Source organism: Mauremys mutica, chromosome 10, assembly GCF_020497125.1.
Source record: "Mauremys mutica isolate MM-2020 ecotype Southern chromosome 10, ASM2049712v1, whole genome shotgun sequence".
NCBI classification, from domain to species: domain Eukaryota; kingdom Metazoa; phylum Chordata; order Testudines; family Geoemydidae; genus Mauremys; species Mauremys mutica.
Window position 1 is genome coordinate 6,278,722 of NC_059081.1, and position 21,668 is coordinate 6,300,389.

Here is a 21,668-nt window from a genome sequence, read left to right on the forward strand (position 1 = left end):
TGTATCCCAGGCTAGTACATAAACCACTGGACCATCCTTCCTCTACACTGAAGATTGCATACATCAAAACTGTTAAGTTCCCCACACAATTTCTCTCTTCCCATTACACTAATCAAAGAAAGTTTGGTGTATCGCTTTCCCAGGGCCCTGAAGAGAAGGTGAACTTTGCAGCATGTGTCTTCAACAAACATTGAATTCCCAGTGCATGTGGGTTGCCATTGTCTGGTTAATATCAGCCTGTCATCACTACTAATTCCTGAGGTGTGAAATGCAGCATTAAGATGGTTCCTGTGTGACACCTCAAAAGGTTTGCCTTGATGTTTGCCGCAAGACCACAACCCATAGTAAGAGGCACCACATCGGGATCATCCTAAGGATGGAATGGCAGGTTGGGGAAAGCCCCATTTCAGTCCCCACTTCCCCCATCCTCCAGGGGGCAGTCATTTGCTGCTGATCTGTAGCAGCAATAAATAGCTATTCCTGATTCACCACCTTGCTACTGTTGCCTGGCAAGTTGGTGGGGGAGGGGGCAACTGGAATTCCCCTCCTCCCACCCTGTCTGCTCCATAAGGGGGAATATCAGGTGCATAGTGCCCACTTACCCCTGTGGTCCTGAGACCCAAATTTCCCCTCTGTACTGCTCAGCACATGTGCAGTCTGGAGCATGAGATAGGCCTTTCGTGATACTTTGACACAGAGTCCATTGGGCTCTAGATCAGGGCCTCAGATGCAAAGGTCCCATTCATTTTAATGGTGCAGGATCAGGGCCAAAATGTATTTGCACTGAGTGGACTAGAATTCCCCATTAGATTCCTTAGTAAATCTCTCAAGCCTGCTGATAAACATACTGGTTTTCCTTGGGAAGGACCCCGTCCTTGCCTTCCTTAGGGAAGTTAGATTGAGTGATCCAATATCTCTGTTTCATCTTGATCTCCAATACTTACATTCTGACTGGCAAATGGCTTGGCATAACAGCAGGGCACTGTGCACAGTAAAACAATTTAGTTAGGAGACATCAAAAAATGGTGCACGGTAACAAATAACATAATGCTGCACAAAGCAAAACACTAGAGAGAACAAGTTATCAAAGAGAAGGCAAAGCAAACAAAATGAATGTGTGTAATACAGATAAATCTTATGTCATAACCTTAAAACCTCCCAGCTGGGACTCTACAATTCATAATAGGCTTTGGAAGTGAATTTCAAAGGTCGATTGCATAAAAAATGAAACAAAACAAAGTTTGATCACCCAGGGATTTGCAAATGTGTGTGTGGGAGCTACTAGCAATCCCTGGGTAGATGACCCGAATGTAGGAAGAAACGCTCTAGCGTTTCAACCAGACAAGTGGGAGCAAATGTTCTGTAAACACTTTGAATATCAAAAGAAGCCTTTTAGAACTATTGTTACTTCACAGGAAGCCAATTTAACAAACACAAAGAAGGAAGAAAATAATTTACAGAGCAGGAATACAGCACAGAGTGACTTAAATCCATTTTTAAGGCCACCAGAGTGCTTGCTCTTGAGGTCAAAGAGAAAACTTTTATATGCACTTGGTAGTAGGATGGGTGGAACTGGAGAGAGAGGATTGGGTTTCAGGAAGGACCTAGATGAGTGAGGGACCAGAGGTTAATAAATAATATATGGAGATATACCTATCTCATAGAATTGGAGAGAACCTTGAAAGGTCATTGAGTCTAGTCCCCTGCTTTTACAGCAGTACCAAGTACTATCCCTGACAGATTTTTTTTTTGCCCAAGATCCCTAAATACCCCCCCAATGATTGAACTCACAACCTTAGGTTTAGAAGGCCAATACTAAAACCACTGAACTAGCCCCCCCACTTCAGGAGTGTGTGACCCTGGCCTCCTGGAACTCATACTGACGCCCTGTTTCTTATTATTCTGCCTGCTGACCACACCAGTCATTGCTAATGAAACACGATGTGACGTTGCACCCCATAAGGCTTTATGGAAATATGCTTATGAATATATATATGACATAACTGGAATATGTTTCATGCTACATATGCCATGCAACATATCTATGTAAAGGTTATGATCTACTGAATATATTCATCCTACTTGTATACATGTATCGTTGTATTCGAAGTTATGAATATTGGCTGTATACTTGTTTGATTTTAAGTAGGTTTTTGTAGGTATTTGGTCAGCTTCTTTAGAGAGGAATGTGCAAGTTAAGCGCCTAATCAAGAAACACTTAACGGACAATGGATCTTGGAAGGCTCCAATCCACATAAGAAGTCTACTTGAGGATGTTCAAGGTAGCATGTGAACAATGGCTGCTACCTGTAAGTTCTGTGTCATGCATGGACATGTGACTTGCCCATGTGACTCCAAATCTCCATTTTGTAGCTGGATTCTACATAGGGGGGAGGGGTGTCCCACCCACAAGAGAAAGTCTATTTAAACCCCTGGGAGACCCCTCCATTTTGTCTTCAGCTGGCTCAAGAGAGAGCCTCTCAACCCCAAAGGATACCTGAAAGAAACTGGAACAAAGGACAGTAACTAATGGGGGGTATGAGTGATTGCTGGACCGAGACTAGAAGGAGACTAGTCTGTAAAAGGAAGCTTACTGGAACACCTCTGAGGGTGAGGTTTTATCTGTATTCAGTTTTCTTACTGTATTAGGCCTAGGCTTGCGTGTTTTATTTTATTTTGCTTGGTAATTCACTTTGTTCTGTCTGTTACTACCTGGAACCACTTAAATCCTACTTTCTGCATTTAATAAAATAACTTTTTACTTATTATTATTTACTTATTATTTAAATAAGTACATATTAGTTAAATAATAACCGTCACACACGGTCCAGTTATTGCAACTTGTAACGGCTGTATTGGCACCCCACCTGTTTTCAGGTGTGCTTTTGGAAGAAACAGGATGAAACAGGAAAGTCTATAACAGCCAGAGGAACTTACCTCCTTGAATGATGCAATTCCAAAATGGCAGCTGGGATTTTGTAGTTTTCCCATTGGGTCCCAACTTCCTACTGTTGAACGCTAACAGCATCCATTGAACTCAGTGGAAGTTAAACATACACATCAGCAGGAGAATCAGACTCTCTCCCATTTTTTTTTCTTATGGGAGCCAATTCACACTGACAGAACTGTCATCATGTTCTCTCTGCATCTTCTGTCTTTAATTAGTAAAAAAAAATGGACACAGCTGGTCTCACATGCATCCATTTTAAAACAGGCTGTGCAAGAGTGGGAAAGGGTCTTTGTGCCTATTGCTCATCCCTATGGAAAAAGTGATCATAACCCTATCTATATACCCTAAAGAACCTTTACAGATGTAACCCTGTTCTGATACAGAGCATCTGACACTAGGCAGGAGCAATGTAACTAAGCAGGAAATACCAAACCAGATTTGGAATTGGTGTAGATACATTGAAATCAATGGAACTGTGTGGATTTACACCATCTGAAGCTGATTTACTAAGGCAGCAATATAAAAGTATGGCTGCAAGTGTAAGAAAAGTTTGTCTAGATATTATGGAGGAAATGGACCCGTCAGTGGGGGTTTCACATGCTTGCATCAGCGCTCAGTAGCTTAAAGATGAGAAGGGCTGGATTGTGTTTCATCTGGAGGGCTTTTGATTTTAACCGATCACACTCTCTCTCCCTCTCTCTCTTTCTTTCTGAAATCAGTGTTTATCCAATAAACACCAGAAAAACATTGGAAATGGTTACTTGTAGGTAAGGGCTTGTCTATGTGGAGTCATAATGGGGACTATAGTTGTGTGATTTCTAAAGTGGCCTAACCCTGCTGGTGCGCACTAAAGGTTCTCTAGTGTGCTTTGAAATAGTACTGTTTGAAACGGTACAACATTAAAGCACACTAGGGAACATTACAGAGAGATTACTCATTATTGTATGTACAAAGAAGAAGCTCTGAAACCCCCCAATTTTTGGATAGCTACATAAAACTCAATAATTGCTAAAAAAATAACTCCCCCAAAATGAAATTAATAAACTCTGTAAAACAGAAGCCCTATTTACCTGCTTGGCTTGATACCCCCTGGATAGCAGAAATCTCTGAATAAGAATGTAGCTATTCAGTGTAAAAGGAAACAAAACAACTGATACACCAGGATTACAGCTGTCCAATAGTGCAGCTTCTTACCAGAGTGGCATTCCTTCTGTAAAACTCTACCTGTACTGTGTATTGATGGACAGAAGGGAGGATTAATGATCACAACAATCATCTCAGCTGTCAGACCGGACCCAAGATGTCATCACAGCATCTGTGACTGAAATTAGGCAGATCCAGACAAGCACGTCTGGCAGCAGAGTAACAAAAGTGACTACAAAACCGGAATGTGCCAGCACTTTTATACGGAGGACTAGGAAATCCGGACATCCCTGCAATCCACTGTGTATATATGAAATGTTAGCAGTCAATGTTCATATTTGTCTCAAGTGCAATCTTACTCTGAGAAAAGAATGCTAGAAAGTAGCACTGAGAGGTTCTGCATTTATTATACTCCAGCAATTCCATATCACTTTAACTCCGTTTACACGTAAAACGCTTTGTTGTAGAGCTGTTTGAAATTTTTAATTGGAAACCATTATTTTACTTTTTTTGGATTGAAAAACAGCTCTTTCATGAAATCTGAGAATTCAGAAAGAAATGTCAGACTTTAACATTTGGGGGCGGGAGGTGGGGATTTTCTCATATTAACGCTTTTGGGGGAGTGTCAACAAAGCCTGAACATTTTCTAAAGAAAATCTTTCATTTTTTGTCAAAGTTTTCATTGAAATGTCACATTCCCTGACCAGCTCTGCGTGTTGGGGTTTTCGTTGTTTGTTTTGTTTGTGGTTTGTCCCTCATCGATGATCCCTTGAGGTCGAGGATAATCTCTTTCACAGGTATTATTTTTCATTGGTCCTTTGGTAACTGAGGAGTCTGATCCTTGAGCCACAGCCTTGTTGGCAGACGTTGTAGGTAGTGTTGGAAGACAGAGATGGGCCCTGATCGCTGCGTGACAGTTGTCTTTCCTTTTCTGGTGATTTTCTGCAACCAGGGCATGGTGATTTTCCTCAAAAGTGGACGTTCCTTCTCTGACAAGTCTTCACCAGTTATCCCTATCCTAGGATGCTGTCTTCCAGTGTGTGGTGTCGATGCCACATCTCTTGATGTTTATCTTGAGGTGTCTTTAAAGCGTTTCTTTTGGCCTCCCTGTTTCCTTTCTCCTTTGGTGAGTTGGGCGTACCGCAGTTGTTTTGGTAAGCACATATCAGGCATGCGCACACACAATGACTGCTCCACCTCAGCCGGTGCTGGATAATCAGGCCCTGAACACTGAAGATGTTGGTCTCTGTGAGGACACTGACATTAGTGCGATGATCCTCCCACTTTATGTTGAGGATCTTCCAAAGAAAGTGCTGGTGCTGGCATTTCAGGCTTTTCAGGTGTTTTCTATAAGTCACTCAAGTCTCACAGCCGTAGAGGAGAGTTGAGATTACCACCACTTTATAAACTAAAGGTTTATAAAGGTCTAGGTCTATCCCTAACTTCCAGCCATGCAAACTCTGTCTGGAATCTGATAGTCAAGCTGGGTTCTTTCCAATGTGTGTGTTGGCAACAGAGATGCAGGTTCTTCAGGTCAAATTCTGTCCTTAGCTACATCTGTCTGAGCCCACTGAAAACAGTGGGGTTGCACATATATAAATGAAGAAAGATTTGGCTCTGCAATTGGAATTACATTATCATTTCAGTTGAAGGTAGATAAACCAGAATAGAATCCACTTCAGACTCTCACAGCTGTGTCAGGTCTGTAGGGGTAACAGAATTTTTTTTTTAAAATAGCAAAAATATAAGTCTAAATTTAAAAAAATTGACTTGATTTCAGAGGCTTAACATAAGACATCTTAAATGGGACAGATTTTGGAAGGTGGGTGCTCAGCACTTTCTGCAAATTAGACCCCTTTAAGTAGTCTCAAGTTCTGCACCCAAAATCAATATTCAGTTCAACTATGGAGTACATTTTCTGAATTATTGGAGTAGGTTTGATTTGGAATGCATAGGGAGGAAGTAGATCTGCTGGTAAGAAGATAGCATTTGTCTCTAATCACTTGAGAGAGTATATCAGTATTTTCAAGTAAATTGTGCTAATGAGAAGAGCCATCTTGATGTAAATGGGAAGTCTCTGTCTCTGGAGGCACATACACCTCAGGCACTAGGATTGGAAACTTAACCATACTGCTCCTCCACCAAAGTCAACGTTGACCTGGAGAGACTCTATGGATGTGCCTACAAACAAGCAGCAGCCCGTGACAGTGAGGCTCAGCACCCAGGTCGACTGACTTGTCCTTGCAGGGCTCATGTGACGGTGCTGTGTAGACACTGCAGCTCGGTCTGGAGCCTGCACTCTGAGACTTGCTGCTGTGAGCTGTGTAGTGTACCCTGTGAGGTGAATTTAGTTTATACATCCTTTTGATTAATGGCTTCTCTGCTGAGATTGCCAGCAAGGGTACTACACCTTGACACCACCATGTCTAGTGATGTATAAACACGATGGACTAGATTGATGGATATTAATTCTCACAGCAGTTTTCTTGGGTGGGCCAGGGCTAAAGTGAAAGGAGTAATTTTGCTCTGCGCCAACCAATCCAGAGATGTTACTGGGTTATCTTTCAGATCGGTACGTTATTCAAATGGTGCATGTTTAGTGTTATGTTTAATACAAGAACTAGGGGTCACCAAATGAAATTAATAGGCAGCAGGTTTAAAACAAACAAAGGGAAGTTCTTCTTCACGCAGCGCACAGTCAACTTGTGGAACTCCTTACCTGAGGAGACTGTGAGGGTTAGGACTATAACAGCGTTTAAAAGAGAACTGGATCAATTCATGGTGGCTAAGTCCATAAATGGCTATTAGCCAGGATGGGTAAGGAATGGTGTCCCTAGCCTCTGTTTGTCAGAGGGTGGAGATGGATGGCAGGAGAGAGATCACTTGATCATTGCCTGTTAGGTTCACTCCCTCTGGGGCACCTGGCATTGGCCGCTGACAGTAGACAGATACTGGGCTAGATGGACCTTTGGTCTGACCCGGTACGGCTGTTCTTATGTTCTTATGTTAACCACTGGCATAGAGGTACATCCCAACCTGTGCTAGGACACACCCTTCGTGTATCTTGGCTCTGACAGACTTCCCGCTTTCTAATGCCAATGCTGACTTCAGCTTTGCAACATGTTTTGGGATACCTGACCTGAATGAACAGACTATGTGGAGAGCATAGTGCATTAAGTTAACATAACTTCCCAACACTTATATAATTATGTATATTATATTAATACCATGCACATAATACTCATTAATATGGTGCATACTACGCCTTGCATATATGTATTGGCTAACAATGTAAAAATAACGCTCTCAGCGTCAAGTGTGTACCGGATAAGCCAGTGATGAGGTAGGTAGTTGCGAAGTTACAGTGTTCTCTCTCCAAAGTGATTTGAGATGACTATCTGCTCCTATTCCCTTTGCCGTCTTTGTTTCAGAACTGTTACTTGCTATCTGAATTGATATGGGTGTTCAGTCAGGCCTGTGCTTTAAATATTAACTTTGGGTGTTGGCTTGCTTTCCAGTTTAAGCCTTACAGAAGCAGACAAGACAATAGGAGTCAGGCATGATCTAAAGCACTTAAGCCTGGGAGGCCATTTATAATTATTCTACACGTCTGAGACGTGATACAACATGTTCGCAACAGACACCAGATATTTTAGCTGTCTCTCTGTTTGCTCCTTCATATTATGTACCTTCAGGCAAAGAGGGAACGAGTGAAAGAATGAGTGAGGACGGGGGGATATGGGAGGCAGGCGATAAGAGAGCGTGTATAAAATCTAGCTCTTTACTGCAGACTGATATACAGGATCAAACCAGTGCTTCTCTTCTGTGCACAGGAGATCAAGATATTTTAGCATTATACGTCGAGTTGATAGAAATGCTTATAGTTAAGGCTTGCCTAACACTTTTCTATTATAGCAAAGAGTCCTGTGGCACCTTATAGACTAACAGAAGATGCATCCGATGAAGTGGGTATTCACCCACGAAAGCTCATGCTCCAAAACGTCTGCTAGTCTATAAGGTGCCACAGGACTCTCTGCTGCTTTTACAGATCCAGACTAACAACCCTCTGATACTTGACTTTTCTATTATATGATCATGTTTGCAGCAGCTTATAACTTGCCCAAACTTCAAGCATTCAGGCTGAAATTTTCCATGCAGAGTGTCTGCCTCAGGCTGAATCGGCTGGGAAAGCTTCAGCGAAATAAAATGTTCAGCTGTTTTCAAAGAAGGAGGTTAGGGGGAAATGCCTTGTATTAAGAATGGGTTTTTAAAAGAAGTCTTGCAACCATTTCACTGAGATGCTCTAACTGCTAGAGTCTAGAACCCTATGACTTAAGTGATGGCCTTGAAATTGACAGGGGAGTCGCCATGGTGTCAGGGATGTGCCTTTTGTTTTTCCTGTGAGAAACCCACCCACATTCAGTTGAGCAATGAGCACCTGAAAATGACTGCACAGGCTCAGTCGAGATTTGTTAGAGGCTGGCAGCAAAATTCTTTGAAGATTCAATCAGCAGTGAACATGCCCCAGCCCAGGGCTGTGGCGGCTGCGTTCTTCTATAAGTGCGCCTCCCATCTGCTTGAGACTGCTGTGGCACCAGAAGAGAAAGCAGGCAGATTGGCTCTCTGGTGCTCTCAATACCCAGCCCATTGGTGCCCGGGCAGCATGGTAGAGATGGAGGAAGGGTGGGGATGGAACAGATGACTATATAGGTCCTTTGGATCTCTAATTCCTTGGATTATACAAAGGCAGACATATAATAATAATAATAATTAATAAACCCCTAGGAAGTTACAAATTCAAGACCAGTTGAAAACTCACATGTCAAGTTGTCTGGTGATCTACTCAGTGCTTGGTATCACTGAGCATTGTGACCACAGCTAATTACCAGGCATGTTCCTTTTTGTGCTCCTGTGGATGGGAGCAATGTGTGTTTGTGAGTGCACATAGAGAAGGAAGTGCACAGGAACAGAAGAGAAATAGAAAACACTAGGAGACAAGAGAAGAGGAAGATGGGAGAAATGGAATCTATTAAAACAAGTGCTCCAAATTCCCTTTAATCTTGAAGGCAGAGTCACCCAGAGGTAGGGGGTGTCTTTTTCTTATACCCCTCTTGTTTCCTTCATGGTCTGGTATCACCTCTGACCCCCTCAGAGCCTCCGCTGAAGAGACAAACACAAGTGAGAGGAAGAGAAGTGTCTGTCGTAAAGAGACTGCCATGGAAGTTGAGTGTTGTGTCAGGGAACACTGTTCCTTAGTTCTCTACAATTCCAAATGTCACCAGCCGTTAGGACTCAGGCTGCCCAAGCGTTGTGAAGTAGAACTCATAACCTTTCATGGTCCTGTTAAACCCATAAAACCTGGGTCAGCTCTGCCAACCTCTTGTTGTTGTTGAGCTTGGGACAAGTTTAAAGCATACGCGGCTGCGGTGTTACAGGTTTGGGTGGCTGAAACGTTGGGGCTTCAAATAGTTTTGACCACCCCCCTGCCCAAAACCCAGGCATATGTTTTCAGTTCTGGATGAGCTTCTCTTGAGGACTTGAAGGTGTTCTAACCCAAATCCTAATCTATCTTTGGGGAGGTAGTGTGGTCTAATGGATAGGGCAGTGGGCTAGGAGTCTTGGGTTCCAGTCCCAGCTCCCTGCTGTGTGACCTTGGGTAAGTCACTTCCCCCGCTCAGGGGTTTGACTGTCTCTATCCACCTGTTTAGAGCCTAGTAGTATCTGTTGTGCTTATCTGGCCCCCATTTACCATTGCACATGATTGCCTCATAATCTTTAATGTATTTATCGTCATAGCCCTTCCCTGGCTCATAGGGGTGTTATTAGTCCCATTTTACAGATGTGTAAATAAGACACAAATGGGATAAATGACTCACTCAACGTGTCTGTGGCAGGGGAGGGACTTGAACCCAACTCTTTTAAAGCTTAGGGTAGTTCCCTAAGCACTAAATTACCAATATTCATCTTGAGGCTTACAAGTTGCAAGTAGCTCTGGGCTTGTCTCCACTATGTGGCTAAATCGGTGCAGCTCCGATCAATGCAGCTGCATCAATTTAGTGGGTCTGGTGAAGATGTGATAAGTTGATGGGGGAGCGCTCTCCAGTCTACTTAATGAATCCACCTCAACAGAGGTGGAAGCTATGTCAACGGGAGAGCGATTTTGTAGACATCGCTTAGGTAACTTCACTAGTGTAACTTAATCGACCTACAGAGTTAATGTAGACAAGGCCTCTTTAATATGTCTCCTGTGTTTCTTTGCAGCACGTGATATTAAAACACTTTAATTATTAGCTAATCTTTTATCAACCAATCAGGATGCTCTTACTATGTTATTAACCAATTGTAGTTGATAATATAAGAATGCTGGGTCCGTCATTTTGAATGAATTCACACGACTGTGGCTCTTTTGGGTAATGTTTGTTAGTACTACTGTAACGCAAAGAAAAATAGACCCAAGCCTAGTTTACACTCAAGCATTCAAAATTTCAACCCTACAGCATTGGAAGTTAGTTTGGAACTGGGCGAAACAAGTTTGCCCAGCTCTAGAGCAAAGCAATGTGAACCAAAAATGAAACTTTAAAAAAAATACTCCCATGACTCCGTGAAAACCCAAACTGATTTTTTTTCCATACAGTCCTCGTTTTCTACACAGATGTTATTCTAAAATAAGAAAACAATCTCGCCGTCTTCTAACAAGACAGTCTGAGGTGTCCTTAGTCTGCATTTGCTCACTTTTAATCTGTGTATCTTTCTGCTCAGTTTGATTCAGCAATTGTAATTTAATTGTAATGTCCTCTGAGCTGGAAGTAAATATTTGCTCCCAGTGATGCGCATGCAGAACGGAGTAAGTGATGTGCTCACTTCAGATCCATTAGTTGCCTGGGGCTATAGCTGCAGGACCTCCTTGTAGACGAACCTCTGTTTAAAAAAAAAAAAAAGTTCATTATGTTTCCACTTTCAGAGAGCTGGGGGAGCCCTTTGGGGAGGCCCCGAAAAACAAAATTTAGCTGGATAGGACTTGGCGATTCTTTTACTGGGTTCTTGAGACTCCCCTTCCTTATGATCCACTTGTTTTCCATAGACCAAAGATACATGTTATAACAGTGTATGAGCAGCTTCACTCCGCTGATGTCAGTCACGTCATTGTGGTGCAATGTGGAACAGAGGAATGGAAGGATGATATAGTGGTCAGGACGCTAACTTGGTACTTAAGAGAGATGGGTTTAATTCCCTGCTTTGCCACAAGCCCTTAGTTTCTCTGTGCCTTGGTTCCCCGTGCATAAGATGAGGCCAGTAGCAGTGCTCTACCTCACAGCGGTGCTGGAAGGAGAACTATAATGAAATTGTGAAGGCTCAGATACTGTGGTAACAGATACCATAGATGGGGTCCAGTTCTATCTATTTCAGTGTGGTAGCTGCCCTCTTGGCCAACACCAAATAGTGACTCCCTGAGCTGGCCAGCATGAACCTCTTCAGCTTGAGCTATAGAGCCAAGCTCTAAAGGTGGGAGGGTTGTATAACAGACTCTGTGGCTCAGGGACATGTAACACACCAGGATTAGTGGGGTGGACCTACACATGAAGGATAACTACGGGGCGCAAGTTACTTGTCTGGACTCTATCCTGTAGTATCAGAGCACAACACCCTTGGGAGTTAGGGCATGGCTATTATCCCCACTTTATAGATGGGAAACCGAGGCACCAAGACTAAGTGACATGCCCAAGGTCACCCAGGGGAGTATGTGGTGGAGCAGGTTTCCTGAGTCCCAGGCTAGCCCCCTCACCATTGGACCATCCTGTCCTTCACTGGATCTCAGGATGTGAGCCAGACTTCAAGCTTGATAAGCCAACAGCCCATTCATGAGACCTGGCTTCAGTCTCTTGCCACTTCCTCATTCCCCTGTAGCTTCACCTTTATGGTGTGGATCGGAAAAAGAGACACTCTCTTAAATGAGCAATGTACCGGATGCAACTTCCCAGCTAAAGTGTGCATTAGGTTCTATTATTTATTTTAATTTGCTGTTGCTGGGAATGATGGGAACAGCCTGATCACTGACTCAGATGCATAGGGTTAGAAGGGACCGCAAGGGTCATCTAGTCTAACCCCCGGCCAAGATGCAGGATTTGTTGTGTCTAAACCATCCAAGACAGATGGTGATGATCCAACCTCTTTTTGAAAACCTTCAGTGAAGGAACTTTCCCTAGGCTGATGCTTTCTTGCTCTATTTCTCATCTTCTAAACCTTGTTGCCACCTGATGATGTTTTTCTTCTTGTTTACCAGTTCTCCAAACCATAAAGTTTTCTAGAAGATAGAGAGATTTTTTTTTTGGAGCACTGGTGAAATGCTGAGTCCAAGTCACAACATAGAGAGACATTGTCATGGAATCTCTCAATGTTTAGTTTTAGCACAAAACTTGACAGATCCGTTAGTTGCCTGGGGCTATAGCTGCAGGACCAAGCAAGTACTATTTATACTATAAGTACTATTTATACTATGAGAGCACGTTGAGGCCCCAACTGCTAGGTACTGTACAAAGATTATGAGAGACAGTCTCTCTGTCAAGAAGCTTACAGTCTAAACCAGTGGTTCTCAACCAGGGTTATGTGTACCCCTGAGGGTAAGCAGACGTCTTCCAGGGGTACATCAACTCATCCAGAGATTTGCTACAGAAAAAGAACTAGCGAAGTCAGTAGAAACTAAAATTTCATACAGACAATACCGCTTTATATACTATACTCTGAAATGTAAATACAATATTTATATTCCAAGTGATTTATTTTATAGTTATATGGTAAAAAGGAAGCAATTTCTCAGTAATAGTGCACTGGGACACTGTATTTTTAAGTCCAGTTTTGCAAGCAAGTTGTTTTTAAGTGAGGTGAAACTTGGGGATACACCAGACAAATCAGACTCCTGAAAGAGGTACAGTCGTCTCGAAAGGTTGAGAGCCACTGGTCTAAACCACCAAGACAAACAGTTGGAGTGGAAACAAAAGCCCAAAGAGATTAAATGACCGTGTTGTATTTCAGCAGCAAAGCCAAGCCTAAGACCCATGTCTCTTGACTCCCAGCCTACCCTTTAGACTTTGCTGCCTCTCCTTTAGCTGGCGCATGAAATACCTTCTCGTTCTTTTTTCCCCTTTTAGAACCCATCAGTGAACAAGCCTGTACCAACCTAATCCCACACCCTCTGCTTTTGAAGAGCAAAGTATGCTAATGCAGAGGAAGTACAGTTTTCACCATTCCCACACTTCCCCATTTGCTGTTAAATATATTAATGTTATTCTCCCAGTATTTATTTATAAACAAAATTTATTCTCTTATGGGTGACACTTATGCTGATTATACCACAGCCTTTTCACTGCCTGCTCCTTTTATTACAGCTGTATTTCTTTTGCTGCCTCCTTTTTACCCTTCTTAGAAATAAAATATTTTACTGAGCTGACCATCTGATAAAACATTTTCTGCTAGGTTCAGTATAAATTTCCTCAAGTAGCTCTGGAGGAGCGAAGGCATATAACATTTCTAGGCAGCATGACACCCCTAAGGGGTGATGGAGGTTTATGGAGGAGCTGAGAGGAGGCACTTACTTCACTGCCTGATAGTGATTAACCAGATTTTATTTATAGCTCAAACTGGACATTTGCACGCAATGTGGCTATTAAAAAACAGTGTTACTATAGACTTCAGGCAGCTAATGATTATGTATCAGTTTTTATCTAGTAGCATAAATAAGATTTAGGAGAACTATGATTTAAAGGGTAAAAGCATTACAGGGATGATGCAATTACCCCCAAAACAAGCATTACAAATGTGAGAAATCCAGTTAGTCAAATTTAAAAGAAATCTAAGCATGTCAAGGTATGGAAATGCGCAGTTATGGCCCTCAAACCACCTTAACACTGCCCTCTAGTGATTGCTCTCTGCCGTGCACTTATCCCGCTCAGTGGACCTATTGGGGTGGAAAGGAGGCTAATGGTTCCACCTCCTTCCTACCCCTTTCCTTGTCCTTCTCAGAGCCCTGCTCACAGGCAGCCAAGGAGTTCATGCATTCCCCGGAGCATGAGTGTCCCGTGTACAGCTGTACAAAGGGGAAGGGAGACTCCTTGCAGGGTCCCAGAGCTTGGGCTCCAACCTGAGCCCGAATGTCTACCCAGCAGTTTATGAGCCCAGCAGCCCAAGCCCCTTGAGCCTGAGTCAGCAGATCCCAAGCCAGTTGTGAGCGTGTAATTGCTGTTCACTTGTCCCTGCGTGGCAGATGGTCACACACAGCGTAGCTTGCAGCAGCTTCATTATGCATGGAGGTGCCCCTCTGAACCCAGTGGGGCCGCTTAAGAAATGCAGGCTCAGGCTGTTACGTGGCAAGGCACGGAGGCCTTTATCTGGGAGTAACTGTAGGAAATTGAGAAAAGGGAACTAAAATGAACATAGGAATTGTTGGCTGGATCAGACCTGAGGTCTGTCTAGTCCAGTTGTCAGGATCCCACGGCTGAACCCACATGCTCATTGCCCTCAGCTGAGTCAGATAATGAATCTGGCCCCTGACTGGTTGATGACTGGAGCAGGCCCATTCTTAAACCTTGCCGTGTGCCATGGCCGCAGCTCTGTTCCTCGTCCTGCTTCCGCTCGCAGCTACTTCCTTTGCCTGTTCCTTTTTCCTGGTTCCCAGGTCCTGGTGTGTAGTCCTGGATCCTGCCTTCTTGCAGCTGCCACTCTGGCTCTGACCCTCAGCTCCTGATTCTTGCCTCTCAGCTCTGGCTCCTTCCTGAATATGGTAACTCAGCTCCTGATTTGGGCTCTGGTCACTAGGCTTGGTCAACTCTGTGCCAACCACTAAGCCAGCCTCCTGCCTGACCATTAGGCAAGACCACCCATAGCCTATTCCTTAACACCAGTAACCTGTCTCCAACAGTGAACAGCACTAGGTGCTGCAGAGATGTGTAAGAACCCCACAGTAGATAATCTGCCCCCTACACTAGGTCTCATCTTGATCTATAACTGTTAGAGATTGGCTTAAGTCCTAAAGTATTATATTTAATATCCCTTCCACAAAAATTAATATAATTAATTATAGCTCTGGATAGTTTTGTTACCCATTTAAATGTCTAATCCTTTAATCGTGCTCAACAACTTCCTGTGGCAAGGAGTTCCACAGTTTAGCATTGTATGGAACAAGTATTTCCTCTTATTGGTTTTTAACATCCCACCTTTTAATTTAATTGAAAGTGCCCTTGTTCTTGTGTTGCGAAGCAGGAGGAACAGGATTTCTCTGTCTACCATTTGTAGACCATTCCTTATTTGGCATACTTTTATCATGTCCCCTCATTCATTGCCTTTCTAAGGTAAACAAACCCTCTCTTCTCAGTTTCTTTATAGGAATGTTTTTCCAGGCCCTTGATCATTCTTACTGTCCATCTCTGAATTCCCTCTAGTTAAGAATGCAGGAACATAAGAATGGCTATACTGGGTCAAACCAAAGGTCCATCTAGCCCAGTATCATGTCTTCAGACGGTGGCCAATGTCAGGTGCCTCAGAAGGAATGAACAGAAACAGTAAATCCTAAAGTGATCCATCATCCCCCTGGTGCCCATTCCCAGCTTCTGGCAAACAGAGGCTAGAGACACTATCCCTGCCTTGGCTAATAGCCATTGATGGGTCTATGCTCCATGAATTTATCTAGTTCTTTTTTGAACCCTGTTATAGTCTTGGCCTTTACAACATCCTCTGGCAAAGAGTTCCACAGGTTGACTGTGTGTTGTGTGAAGAAATACTTCCTTTTGTTTCTTTTAAACTTGCTGCCTATTAATTTCATTTGGTGACCTCTAGTTCTTGTGTTATGAGAAGGAGTAAATAACACTTCCTTATTTACTTTCTTCACACCAGTCATGATTTTATAGCTCTCCATGATTTTAGTCGTCTCTTTTCCAAGCAGAAAACTCCCAGTTTTATTAATCTCTCCTCATACGGAAGTGGTTCCATACCCCTAATCATTTTGGTTGCCCTTTTCTAAACTTTTTCCAATTCCAATATATCTTCTTTGAGATGGGGTGACCACATCTCCACACAGTATTCAAGGTGTGGGTGTATCATGTATTTATACAGAGGCAATATGATATTTTCTGTTTTATTATCTATCCCTTTCTTAATGATTCCCAACATTCTGTTCGCTTTTTTGACTGCCGCTGCACATTGAGTGGATGTTTTCAGAGAACTATCCACAATGACTCCAAGATCTTTCTTGTGTGGTAACAGCTAATTTAGATCCCATCATTTTATATGTGTAGTTGGGATTAGTTTTCCAATGTGCATTACTTTGTATTTATCAACATTATATTTCATCCACCATTTTGTTACCCAGTCACCCAGTTTTGAGAGATCCTTTTGTAGCTCTTCATAGTCTGTCTGGGACTAAACTGTCCTGAGTAGTTTTGTATCATCTGAAAATTTTGCCACCTCACTGTTTACGCCTTTTTCCAGATCATTTATGAATATGTTGAATAGGACTGGTCCCAGTACAGACCCCTGGGGTACACCACTGTTTACCTCTCTCCATTCTGAAAACTGACCATTTATTCCTACCCTTTGTTTCCTGTTTTTTAACCAGTTACCAATCCGTGAGAGAACCTTCCTTCTTATCCCATGACTGCTTACTTTGCTTAAGAGCCTTTGGTGAGGGACCTTGTCAAAGGCTTTCTAAAAATCTAAGTACACTACATCCACTGGATAGTTTCCCAATATCCTCCTTGATATAGCGTGATCAGTACTGCATGCGGTATTCCAGATGATGCGGAACCATTGATTATGTAATGGCATTTGTAATTTTCTCTGTTATCACCATCCCATTCCTTATGCAACAAAAAGGTGGAAGATGTTTATCAGGAAGCCAATGCTAGATGACTTAGACTGGGCAATAGGCTTCCAAAGGAAGTGGTAGAAATCCCATCAATTGTCAGTGTTGGGAGAAAGCATTACAAAAACTATAGATGATAATTCCAGATGGGCTGGAGCCTACTCATGTAAATAGCCCCATCAAAGCCCTAGATGACTGACTACACGTGTTTTCTCTTCACCTATTCTGTAGCTTGGCTAACGACTATTCTTGCGAGCACAACAGAACCCAGACAGCTATGGGAGAGCGAGTTGCACTTGGTTCTGCTCCATGCATCAACGAACTTCTCACCTAAGCAGCATTTCCAGGGGCTGCTCACAAGATTGCCAGTTAGTGTGATGGTGAGTTTTACGATGTAGACCCTTGCCCACAAAGAATGTGACTGAGACCTCTAAGTCATTTCACATCGGTCACTGAGGAGCTTTACATTGGTAATGACTTCTGGTAACTGCTCACAGTTGAAATGATGTGAGATTCTTCTTCTATGTGTTGGCAGTAGCACCTACTGGACCCAACCCAGATAAGGACTCTGTCGTCTTGTGTACTTTACACACACAGTGTGAGGCTGTTCTTGACCCCAAAGAACTTGCAATCTAAATAGACAACAAGTTGGAGGAGAAGGCATTAGCCTAAGGTCAGGCAGCAGAAATGGGACTAGAACCTAGCTCACCTGAGTCACAGAACAGCCTCCCACTCACCAGACCACAGACTAGTGCCTGTTATTAGTCCACAGCCATGGGTTATAGCATTACTGATGGAGAAAGCAGGCAAGATTGTTTACATTAGTGTAAATCAGGTGTAATTCCACTTGCTTCAGTGAAGTTATTCTGGAATTAGACATGTTCCACTGAGACCAGAACCAGGTAGGATTTTGTCTCTATTTTAAAAATTCACTTGACACCACAAGTTTTGCATGTCTTCCACTTCACCTCTCCTCCCTCACCTTCTTTACAAGAACAAAACATGCTAAAATGCAGGAGATAAGAATCTCACAAGCTTTACAGTTTTCAATTAAATAAATCTATTAATGCTAGCTTCCTGGTACTTATTTCTAAACACAATTTATTCTTTTCCAGGAGTCATCCATGCAGCTGCTGATGCTATCAAAGTGCTCTTGTTGACAGCGTATTTTATTATCGCCATATTTCTTTTGCTACTTTTCATTTGTCCCACCTTAGAAATAAAATAATTCATTGAAAAGTCCATCTGATAAAATATTCCCCACTAGACATATATTTACTCAGAGTGTTTGAAAAGTAAATTTGTATAATATTTAAGGCAGCAAGTGATGCCAGCAGCTATAAATTAGGAGCAGGTTAACTTGCAGATTTGTGTTTTACAGGGTGAAAAGAGGTGGCACAGTGTATCATTGTTGTTAATAATAATACATGCTCTGAAAGTTTCCAATTCAGGCTGAAATTTAAGCATATGCTTGAGTTCCATTGACTCTAACAGGACTTGAGCACATACTTACATTTTAAGCATATTCTTAAGCGTGTCACTGTATTGAGACCGAAACGATATCACAAAGATATCCCCTTTATGAGCGCTCTAGTTTAGAAAGGGCCAGTAAAACTTTGGTTAAAGCTTGAGGCCATTGTTTAGCTTATTTCATTTAGAATATGTCTTCACTGCAGACGTAACCAGGGCTTTTGCAGCGTTTGGGGTTCACAGTTCAAACGAATTCCAAAATGGAAAGGGAAACTCTACTGAAAAGACCATGTGTTATATCCAAAACCAAAACTTTGCTCATGTTTCCTAAAAAGTTCAGCTCCACAAAACTGGCGATGACTCATTGCTAACTTTTGACTTTGTAACAGACTCTACAACCAAGCCAATTTAGTTTCATACCCATCTAGTTACAGGTTATAAGGCTATCTTCACCTCTAGCGCACACACACCAACGGTTGGGGCCTGATTTGGATTCACACCCATCCATTTTACCAGTGTGATGTTTTGTAAAGAGGCCTTTAAGGATGGTGTTGATTCTATGCAATAGCAACCTCGATACTGACAACTTCCGGTTAATAGCAACATTTGCCTGGGAACCAATACAATTGCCTTGACATTAATGGGATTCGGCTATTGGCAATGGCATGCTGCTTATTAACATTTTTTTTTCGGAGGAAAAGCCCCAGCTACAGGCAGGTTTGTTGTGCTGCAGCCAGGGAAGGACGAGCTATCTTCCCTGGCTGCAGGCCCATGGAGCTGCCTTCGTCCAGTGCTCAGCCCTTCATCCCCACGAAGCTGCCTGCACATATGGACCACACAGGAGGCATGGAGCTGCGGGCTGGGTGGGTCGACTAGGCAGCACAGTGGCAGGGAGGGGGCTGCAGCCTAGAGCAGCATGGTGCCTCTCCCCGCGCTCTCCTCGTGGTCAGGGCTCAGCATGTCCCAGCACTTCCTTTCCTGAGTGCAGTGCTTTGCTGGAGGCTGGAGAGGCACCGTGCAGTCCCAAGGGCCCCCAGCATCCAGGCTGCAGATGCAGACCCCTCTCCGCTGCTGCTTGCTGCAGCAGGTTAACAGAGCTGCAATGAGGGAAGACACGGTCCAGCGCTTCCTTCTCTGGCTGGAGCCTTGCAAACCAGCCATATGCTTATTAGCAACTATGGGATGATGGCAGCTTTTTTTTCCCTGGCAACCCAGGGTTGCTAATAAGCAGCATCTAGTGTAATTAGTTACATCCACTTCAAGGTTCCTTCAGACTGTCTTGGCCAGTGGCGTAGCTGGTGTAAGTCAGTATCACCCCACTGACTTTAACGGACCTAGACCAGTTCACACCAGCTGAGAATCTGTTTCCTAGGGCTGTGTAAAGGGGCCTTACTGCACGTGAGAATTCAGATCTTGGGGTTGGGGGTGTGTTTGTGAGCATTTTGGGGCACTGGGGCAGTGCACTGGGTTGCCGAGAAACAGAGCAGCCAGGACAGACACAGGCCCAGATCCTCAAAGGTACTAAGGTGCCTAGTTGATTTAAAGGGGAGTGTGACAGGGTACCAGTCCTGCACGGGGCCATGGGGCCTAGCCAATCACTGTGGGCCCAGGAGGCCCCCCTGCTGCGCATGCTCCAGGTGGAGGGGACAGATAAAAGGAGGCAGCCCAGCTCAGTCTGGGCTGGCCTGGGAGGAGGAAGGATGTGTGCTGCAGGCTCCTGCAGAGGCACTAGTGATGCCCCGAGCGACGGGAATGGTGGACTCAGACTATGCTGTGGATGACCAGCTGACTGCGGAGACTGGCTGAGGCACTGCAAGCTGAGGAGGTGCTCGAGATGAACCTTGCGGTAGGAAGTGCCCCAGTGAATGTATCAGAAGCTGATGCTTGAACCCTTAACTGGGAATTTCCAAGCTCTATAGGGCTGTAGATTGGAACATAGTGGACTGTGGTGAGCCCAGGTTCCCCAATTCCCCCCCCCGCACTGGTAACTGGGTGCAGCTACTGGGGGCTCCAGCTACAGACTGGCTATTTGCTCTGCCCTACCCAGAAGGTCAGAGCCCCGCAGCTGCTATTGCCTGTCCCAGCCAGGAGGCTCAGGTGTCACAGACTGTTGCTTTGCTCTGCCCTGCCCGGAGGGCCAGAGCTCTGCTACTGCTGCTACAACCCACACACCTCCTGGGTGTGGTGCTCTGTCCCATCTAGTGGCACTGAGACCACTTCGCTAAGGCTGCAGAGCAGACTCATTAATCTCTCTAACCGCCAGATGGCTTTTAGCTCATGCAGTAGTTAGGTGACCAGATGTCCCATTTTTAAAGGGACAGTCCTGTATTAAATCCCTCCTGCAGGTGTCCAAACGTCTTCTTAAAAATGGGCTGTCTCCTATTTTCTGTCCACCCCCCGCATCAGTATTTGCGGGTCCTGCTGCTGGCCAGACCCCTGCTTGCCAGGCGCCTGCCCGCTACCGGTGAGTGGGGGGGCCCAGTGGCTAACGATGGGGGTGGGGGTGCAAGGCTGGTGGGTCTGTCAGCGCAGCCCCTGCTGCGTGCCGGCTCTCAGCCAGTAGGGCCCCGTCGTGTTTCCAGACGGCGCAGGCTGCGAGCTGCGGGGGCTGGTGACAGCAGGCAGACGCCAGGCGGCGGGTGATTACATGTCACCTCTGCTGCCCGCCCATCAGCCCTTTACGAGCTTTCCCCCTACTCTTGCTGTCATCTCCCTGCTTTACCCCTTCCCCCAACTCCGCTGCTCCTCTATGTTCTCCCCGGCGGGGTGCATCTCGCTCCCAGCGCTGTGCGGTGACCCGGCTCCTGGTCGGAGCGCTCAGCTCACCAACAGCCTGGCTGGCAGGCTCCTTCCTTCCCCCACTGCCTCTGTTGGGCCGGCGCACTGGGAAAGCCCAGGACCCTTAGGCCAAAGCCCTGCACGGTGCTGGCATGGGGAAGCTTCTCTGCCCCTCAGCTAAGTTCTGGAGTGGGAGGGGGGAAGCACTTTCCAGCCTGTTTGTGCCCCTATAGCTCAGTGGTTTGAGCATTAGCCTGCTAAGCTTAGGGTTGTGAGTTCAATCCTTGAGGAGGCCACTTAGGGATCTGGGGCAGAAATTGGTCCTGCTAGTGAAGGCAGGGGGCTCTGGACTCAATGACCTTTCAAAGTCTGTTCTAGGAGATTGGTATATCTCCTATTATTATTAGGCTCCACAGCAGCTCCCCGGGCAGAGGCTTAGCACCCTCTTTCTGCCCCCCACTGCCCTGGGTCCTGGCC